This window comes from Eleutherodactylus coqui, unplaced genomic scaffold (genome assembly GCF_035609145.1).
Source record: "Eleutherodactylus coqui strain aEleCoq1 unplaced genomic scaffold, aEleCoq1.hap1 HAP1_SCAFFOLD_699, whole genome shotgun sequence".
Taxonomy (NCBI): domain Eukaryota; kingdom Metazoa; phylum Chordata; class Amphibia; order Anura; family Eleutherodactylidae; genus Eleutherodactylus; species Eleutherodactylus coqui.
Genome location: NW_027102440.1, coordinates 25,986 through 32,500, shown reverse-complemented (window position 1 = coordinate 32,500; position 6,515 = coordinate 25,986).

Here is a 6,515-nt window from a genome sequence, read left to right as displayed (position 1 = left end):
CGCGCTCTCGGCCGCCCTGAGGCGGGAGAGCTCGGGTCGTTGTCGCTCGGCGTCGACCCCCGACGCCATCGCACGGTGCCTGGGAAAGGGCTGCATCCCTGAGCCACGCGTCCCCCGGAGTGCTCCCCCCGCAGGGGGCTCCGCGAGGTGTCGCGGCGGCAGGGTCGCTCGCCTTCTTCCGCCTCGGACCGTCTGCGCGAAGCCAACCTCCCGGCGGGAGGGTAGACCGAAGGGGGTCGCCCGTCCTTGTGACCCCGCGGAGGGGGCCAAGGGCGGGACTCTGGCTCGGGGGACGGGAGGGGCGCCCGCGCGTCCCCTTCCCCGTCGCCGAGAGCCGTACGCCGGCGTGTGGACCTGCTCGCCGGAGTTCGTCCGGGGCTCGGTAGGGGTGCTCGGCCCTTGAGGTCCTGCCCCGGACAGGGGCGCGGCGAGGGTCCCCTGGCCGCGTCGGCTCTCACGTCGACCCACTCTCTCGCGTGGGATGGCGGCGCGGAAGGCCTCGGCCCGGCATCTCGGAGGGGGGTCGCCCGGGCGGGCAAGCCGGCCAGCCTGCTGGCCCCGCGGCCTGCGCAGGCGGAGTGCGGGGGGGACTCTTGCTCTCGGTGGCTCTGCCCCAGGAGGGTGCGGGGTGGCGGCAGAGGGGAGGCCGCCGCGGGTGCTTCGAGTTTGAGAAATACTCACTTGGTCAGAGACCGCACACCGCTCGTTCCCTTATATGCAAAAAAGGTGTTCGTCCTGACGTTTTGCGAGGCCTTATTTTACCGTCGTCGGCGCTATCAGGGGAAACACGCCCGCTCCTTCCGTCTCCCTGGAACCGCGCCTCGGCCCCGAGGGCCCAGGTTCAACCTCATACCGGTTCTCACGACATGCATCGACACTCGGTGCAACTCCAGCAGCCGCAGCTCCCGCCGGCCCGGCCAGCCAGGTACGCACCCCTGGTCGGCGCCTGGAGCGTTTGCACTTTGTCGTTTTTTTCTCCAAGACTCCTATCTGCCAACTGCTGTGGACTTCAGCGGTGGCTGCCGCGGGCTATGCGCGGCCTCCTGGGGGTCCCGCCTGCCCGCGCAGGCAGCTAGGACGGGGTTATCAGCAAAGCCTGTGAGGCGCTCTCATGGGGAGGGGGGGCTCCGCAGCCCCCCCAAGGTGGCTTCGTACACCTCTTGAACGTTGCGGCCCGGCCGCTCGGAGAGCGGTGTCTACCCGGGCAGACAGCCTGTCGGCCCCCGCGGCCTGGACAGGCGGGAGCGGGGACTCTTGCGCTCGGGGGGCTCTGCTCCAAGGAGCGAGAGCGGACGCTCTGCTCGGCCCGGAGAGTGGGGTGGCGGGGCGCCGTCGCCTCGCTGGAACCAGGGGCGTCGTGACGTGCGCGCGCGCCTAGCCGCCGCCAGAACAGGCCGGAAAGGTTGAGCTGCATACGGATCTAAGCCGTTGCCCAAACTAACTCTGGCCCGTGTGACACAGCCGCGCGCGCGCTTTCCTACGACACTCGACCGCCGGGCTCCCTCGGCCTGGGAGGCACTCTCGGGGCAGGGGGCCACCGCAGCCCCCTTTAGGTGGCTTCGTACACCTCTTGAACGTGGCGCCCGGCCGCTCGGAGAGCGGGGTCTACCCGGGCAGACAGCCTGTCGGCCCCGCGGCCTGGGCAGGCGGAGCGGGTGCTCTTGCGCTCGGGGGCTCTGCTCGGCCCGGAGAGTTGGGTGCGGGGCGCCGTCGCCTCGCTGGAACCAGGGGCGTTGTGACGTTCGCACGCGCCTAGCCGCCGCCAGGACAGGCCGGAAAGGTTGAGCTGCATACGGATCTAAGCCGTTGCCCAAACTAACTCTGGCTCGTGTGACCGACACAGCCGCGCACGCGCTTTCCTACGACACTCGACCGCCTGGCTCCCCTCGGCCTGGGAGGCACTCTCGGGGCGGGGGGCACCGCAGCCCCCCCAAAGGTGGCTTCGTACACCTCTTGAACGTTGGGGCCCGGCCGCTCGGAGAGCGGGGTCTACCCGGGCAGACAGCCTGTCGGCCCCGCGGCCTGGACAGGCGGAGTGGGGACAAGCCAAGGCTACCGGCGGGCCTCGGACGGCCAGGGGTGGAAGGGCTCCACCTCAAGGTGGCTTCGTACACCTCTTGAACGTTGGGGCCCGGCCGCTCGGAGAGCGGGGTCTACCCGGGCAGACAGCCTGCTGGCCCCGCGGCCTGGACAGGCGGAGCGGGGAACCTTGCGCTCGGGGGCTCTGCTCGGCCCAGAGAGTGGGGTGCGGGGCGCCGTCGCCTCGCTGGAACCAGGGGCGTCGTGCCATTCGCGCGCGCGCGCCTAGCCGCCGCCAGAACAGGCCGGAAAGGATGAGCTTCATACGGATCTAAGCCGTTGCCCAAACTACCTCTGGCCCCTGTGACCGACACAGCCGTGGCACGCGCTTTCCTACGACACTCGACCGCCGGGCTCCCTCGGCCTGGGAGGCACTCTCGGGGCGGGGGGCACCGCAGCCCCCCCAAAGGTGGCTTCGTACACCTCTTGAACGTGGCGCCCGGCCGCTCGGAGAGCGGGGTCTACCCGGGCAGACAGCCTGTCGGCCCCGCGGCCTGGACAGGCGGAGCGGGGAAAAGCCTAGGCTACCGGCGGGCGGGATCGACCGGGAAGCCGCCGTGGGGGAACACAAGTTGGACGCCTCGCGCCGTCGCGGACCACCGTCCTCCGTCTCTCGGGAAGGGGGGGCCGCCCGAGGCGCACGGGCCTCGGACGGCCAGGGGTGGAAGGGCTCCACCCCGAGGTGGCTTCGTACACCTCTTGAACGTTGGGGCCCGGCCGCTCAGTGAGAACAGGGTCTACCCGGGCAGACAGCCTGTCGGCCCCGCGGCCTGGACAGGCAGAGTGGGGAAAAGCCTAGGCTACCGGGCGGGATCGACCGGATAGCCGCCGTGGGGGAACACAAGTTGGACGCCTCGCGCCGTCGCGGACCACCGTCCTCCGTCTCTCTCCCTCTCTCGGGAAGGGGGGCCGCCCGAGGCGCACGGGCCTCGGACGGCCAGGGGTGGAAGGGCTCCACCCCGAGGTGGCTTCGTACACCTCTTGAACGTTGGGGCCCGGCCGCTCAGTGAGAACGGGGTCTACCCGGGCAGACAGCCTGTCGGCCCCGCGGCCTGGACAGGCAGAGTGGGGAAAAGCCTAGGCTACCGGGCGGGATCGACCGGATAGCCGCCGTGGGGGAACACAAGTTGGACGCCTCGCGCCGTCGCGGACCACCGTCCTCCGTCTCTCTCCCTCTCTCGGGAAGGGGGGCCGCCCGAGGCGCACGGGCCTCGGACGGCCAGGGGTGGAAGGGCTCCACCCCGAGGTGGCTTCGTACACCTCTTGAACGTTGGGGCCCGGCCGCTCAGTGAGAACGGGGTCTACCCGGGCAGACAGCCTGTCGGCCCCGCGGCCAGGACAGGCAGAGTGGGGAAAAGCCTAGGCCACCGGGCGTGATCGACCGGGTAGCCGCCGTGGGGAACACAACTTGGACGTCTCGCGCCGTCGCGGACCACCGTCCTCCGTCTCTCTCTCCCTCTCTCGGAAGGGAGGCCGCCCGAGGCGCACGGGCCTCGAACGGCCAGGGGTGGAAGGGATCCACCCCCCGCGGGAAGGGGACGCGCGGCGGCACCCGGACGCGGGAGCGTTGACCCGGGGGTCTTTACTCCGCCGAGGCGTAGCCCGGAGAAGGAGCGAGACCGGCCGGCGGGGGTGGAACACCCCCTCATGCCTCGCTCCTTCTGGGGATAAAGCGCGTCGTCCGCAGGCCGCCGTCCCCTATCCCCGCCCTGGACCGCCCGCATCGGCCGGAGCCCGAGGGGACAGGCGGGGGTCCTTCGCTTTCGGGAAAACCGTCACCAAACGTGGGGCCCGTGCCCCGCTCTCGGCCGCCCTGAGGCGGGAGAGCCCGGATCGTTCTCTCTCTCGGCGTCGGCCCCACCGACGCCGTCGCACGGTGGCCTGGGAAAGGGCTGCACCCCCTGCGCCACGCTTCTCCCCCGGAGTACTCCCCCCGCAGGGGGCTCCGCGGGGTGTCCCGACGCGCAGAGTCGCTCGCCTTCTTCCGCGGGGGACGGGAGGGACGCCCACGCGCGTCCCTTCCCCATCCTCGAGAGCCGTACGCGCCGAGGGTGAACCCGCTCGCCGGGGCGCCGGGGAGCAGGGCCCTTGTGGTCCTTCCCCGGACATGGGCGCGGCGAGGGTCCCCCGGCCGCGACGGCTCTCCCGTTGACCCACTCTCTCGCCTTGGGTGGTGGTGATGGAGGCGGCTGCCTACGCCTCAGCCCGGCATCTCGGAGGGGGGTCGCCCGGGCAGCCAGCCAGCCAGCCTGTTGGCCCCGCGGCCTGCACAGGCGGAGTGGGGACACTTGCGCTCTATGACTCTGCTCCCAGGGAGGTGGCAGAGGGGCGGCCGCGGTGCTTTGACTTTGAGCGGTCCCCACTCCAGCACTCTGAGAAATAGTCACTTTGTCAAAGACCGCACACCGCTCGTTCCCTTATATGCAAAAAAGGTGTTCGTCCTGACGTTTTGCGAGCCCTTATTTTACCGTCGTCGGCGCTATCAGGGGAAACAGGCCCGCACCTTCCGCCTTCATGGAACCGTAGCTCGGCCCCGAGGGCCCAGGATTACCCTCATACCGGTTCTCACGACATGCGTCGACACTCGGCTCGGCCCCGGCAGCCGCAGCTCCCGCCGGCCCGGCCAGCCGGGTCCGCACCCCTGGCCGGCGCCTGGAGCGTCTGGACTTTGTCGTTTTCTCTCCGAGACTCGTCTCTGCCAACTGCCGTGGACTTCGGCGGGGGCTGCCGCGGGCTGTGCCCGGCCTCTTGGGGGTCCCGCCTGCCCGCGCAGGCAGCTAGGACGGGGTTATCAGCCCTCTCAGGGGGGCCTCCGCAGCCCCCCAAGGTGGCTTCGTACACCTCTTGAACGTGGCGCCCGGCCGCTCGGTGAGAGCGGGGTCTGCCCGGGCAGCCAGCCAGCCTGTCGGCCCCGCGGCCTGGACAGGCGGAGTGGGGACACTCGCGCTCGATGACTCTGCTCCCAGGGAGGTGGCAGAGGGGCGGACGCGGTGCTTTGACTTTGAGCGGTCCCCACTCCCTTCTCAGCACATTGAGAAATAGTCACTTTGTCAAAGACCGCACACCGCTCGTTCCCTTATATGCAAAAAAGGTGTTCGTCCTGACGTTTTGCGAGGCCTTAATTTACCGCCGTCGGCGCTATCAGGGCAAACAGGCCCGCTCCTTCCGCCTTCCCGGAACCGTGGCTCGGCCCCGAGCGACCAGGTTTACCCTCATACCGGTTCTCACGACATGCATGGATACTCGGCTCAGCCCCGGCAGCCGCAGCTCCCGCCGGCCCGGCCAGCCGGGTACGCCCCCCTGGCCGGCGCCTGGAGCGTTTGCACTTTGTCATTTTTCCTCAAAGACTCATCTCTGCCAACTGCCGTGGGATTCAGCAGGGGCTGCCACGGCTGTTCCCCGCCTCCTGGGTGTCCTGCCCTGCAACACCGGAGGGTCAGTCGGGGTCTTGAGCAACTACTGGTAGGTGCAGCACCTCGGGGGCCCTCTGCAGCCAGCACACGGCTGCCAACAGCCCGCTCTCCATCACCAGCCAGCCCATCTGCATACATCTGCTGGGGGTGCTTTTTTGACTTCCCCCGTTTTGGCCTATGGGGAAAAGCCAAGGGGGGAAACTCCAGAGTCATGCCGACCTCCTGGAACCCCAGCTCGGCCTGGAGCTACTGGTTTGCCCCCTTCCAGGTTCTCAGGACATGCATCGACACTCGGCTCTTCCCCAGCCGCCGCAGCTCCCCTCGGCCCGGCCAGCCGGGTCCGCCCCCCGGACCGGCGCCTGGAGCGTTTGGACTTTGTCGTTTTTTTCTCAAAGACTCATCTCTGCCAACGACTTCAGCAGGGGCTGCCACCTGCTGTTCCCCGCCAATGGGTGTCCTGACCTGCAACACCGGAGGCTCAGGTGTGGTCTTGAGCAACTGCTGGTAGGTGCACCTCGGGGGCCCACTGCAGCCAGCACACTGCTGCCAACAGCCCGCTCCCCGTCACCATCCAGCCCCTCTGCATACATCTGCCGGGGGTGCTTTTTTGACTTCCCCCATTTTGGCCTATGGGGAAAAGCCAGGGGGAAAACCTCCAGAGTCAGGCCGACCTCCTGGAACTCCAGCTCGGCCTTGAGCTACTGGTTTGCCCCCTTCCCGGTTCTCAGGACATGCATCGATACTCGGCTCTTCCCCAGCCGCCGCAGCTCCCGTCGGCCCGGCCAGCCGGGTCCGCCACCCTGGCCGGCGCCTGGAGCATTTGGACTTTGTCGTTTTTTCTCAAAGACTCATCTCTGCCAGCTGCCAAGGACTTCAGTAGGGGCTGCCACCTGCTGTTCCCCGCCAATGGGTGTCCTGCCCTGCCACACCGGAGGCTCAGGCAGGGTCTTGAGCAACTGCTGGTTGGTGCTCTCAGGGGGCCCCTCCACACCCCCAGGCCCACCTCCAGGGCCTCCCTCCCGG